Source organism: Cricetulus griseus (genome assembly GCF_003668045.3).
Source record: "Cricetulus griseus strain 17A/GY chromosome 1 unlocalized genomic scaffold, alternate assembly CriGri-PICRH-1.0 chr1_1, whole genome shotgun sequence".
NCBI lineage: Eukaryota > Metazoa > Chordata > Mammalia > Rodentia > Cricetidae > Cricetulus > Cricetulus griseus.
In genome coordinates this window covers 26,221,491-26,223,631 of record NW_023276807.1, presented here as the reverse complement: position 1 = coordinate 26,223,631, position 2,141 = coordinate 26,221,491, and the positions used below count along the sequence as shown (strand labels likewise).

Below are 2,141 nucleotides of genomic sequence, written 5' to 3'. Positions count from 1 at the left end.
CCCTTCCCCATGGAGTAATTGGATATTCTTAACTCTGTAACTGGATATTCTTAACTTCCTTCCATGACGTCTTCCTTCCCTCGTATCATTTTGATTCCTGGAGATCTTCCAGTCAACTTTACATATGGGATAGGTCCTTAGTATTTCCGGTTCTCTTCTCCCACTTTACACTTGTCCTCAGCTGAGCTTATCTAAGCTAACGAGTTTACCTACATTCTGAAGATGAGCAGCTGCCTATCGATGTCTCTATCTCAGATCTCGTTTGTAAATTCTGCAACAACAGAACCAAGTGCTTATTGCTTTAAAAAAAAAGATTAAAGAACAGCTTCATTAGGAAAATGAGGATGACACCCAATCTTGAGTAGTTCCGTTACATTATAAAAGGATCAGAAATATCCTGATGTCTTCAAAGACTTGGATTATTTTCTCAGATCTTGATTCACCCTGGACTTGAGTGAAGAGATTGCTTAATTTTCCTCGTCTGGTCCCTCAGCTCCACGCATGACACAAAATCTCTGAAACAAGTATTTTACTGCTAACAAGACCTGGTAAAAGAGTAAAATGCTACACAAAAGGCTCTGCACATTTGCATCCCCCAAGTCTATCCTACAGTTTCTCAGGTGTTCGAGTGTTTTCATTTCAGTCATGGTGAGCTGGTTTGATTCATCACAGAAACCAAAACAGATGTTATCTCTCTTTTTTTGTTTTTTTGGTTTTTTTCTTTTAGTTTTTTGTTTGTTTGTTTGTTTTTCAAGACAGGGTCAGATGTTATCTCTTGAATGTACTACTGGATCTTCAAACTCACTGCAAAAGTGTTTGTCACAACCCCATGTGCTTCATCCCACCTCACATTCCTGGTCCTCATTTAGAACATGCTGTGCACCTAGATTTTCAAACTGGACCTTGAGTGGTCTTTCTACATTCTTCCAGTTCCTGCTCTCCTTGACACACACAGTTTGCTATCATCTTCCTAATTATCATTATCATTGAAAAATTTTAGTCTTATTGAACTATGGCAACATTATATAAACATATATATTCAATGTATAAAACAAAATGTTTTGATTTGTGCTATGAAATGTTTACACAGTTAATTGTCACAGGGATCATCTCACTTTTTCAAGTGTGTGTATGGTGAGACTACTTCAGATAGACTCTCTTAGAACATTGAAATATGTCTTCTTATTTTTGTCTTATTCCAGTTATTTCAGGGCAGGATTTCATCACAGTTGTCTGCCCCACTTCAATAGCCTCCCGACTGGTATGATGATGACCGTCAGAGACAGGAAAATCAGTTCAAAGCTTCATAGTAGCTTAGACTCTAGAGGAAGTTAGTCATAACCAGGGCAATGACTCAGGGATAGGATATGAGAAGAAGCAATGGCAGGGTAAGCGGATGAAGGAGATAGAAGAGGTGTATGTAATAGTTGTGAAAATTTAGAGAGGAAATTAATGAGAAAAGTGAGATAATTTTTTGTTTTAATTTTTGTGGCAGCCAGAGGACACTATCTCAAGGCCCCATTCTATACTAATCTCTAATATACAACTGAAGATTAGTTCAAGTAGATTGAGATTTTTATGTAGGTTGAAATGGAAGTGAAGGTATTTTTCATGAAGAGGTAAATAAATCTTCGGGGTGCAGAGTGTATATTCAGGGAAGCAGCATGCCTTCTTATAAACCCAGTTTGTAGTCTATATAACCCTGAAGTTACCCTTGTATTAAAAAGGGGACTTGACAAGTGAGATTACCAATCTTGAGATGAATAAATTATTCTTACTGTTGTAGGGTTTCATAACTGTCACTAGACATGTCCTTATCAGAAAAAGGATGAAGAGGATAAGGGGTTAAGATAAACAGGGTTGGAAGAAGGTGTTCTGAAGATGGAAGTAGAGGCTATGAGCCAAAGGACAACGGAAGCAGAAGTTTGAAAAGTCTTTCCCAGTGTTATTTTGAAGAATGTGGAGCTTTTAGAAGATTGGCTGGTGGACATCACTAGAAGTAGGCCTTTAAAGATTACATACATGAGTAGTTCTGGTCTAACTCTTTGCCTTCTGGTTTGCCTCTTGTTAATAGGGCACTGATGCATCCTACAGACATAGCTGGTCTAGGCTCCAAGCCTTCCTCAACATGATGGACTCTT

The 2,141-nt window shown here is 38.1% G+C and overlaps 1 non-coding gene across 1 annotated transcript; it reads right to left on the bottom strand.

Annotated features, from left to right (window-relative positions):
* Positions 1-611: 611 nt before the first annotated feature.
* Positions 612-675, bottom strand: LOC113833080. Its single transcript, XR_003480621.1, has one exon. It is a non-coding gene; the product is annotated as a small nucleolar RNA SNORD29 (small nucleolar RNA).
* Between the last annotated feature and the right edge of the window lie 1,466 nt (positions 676-2,141).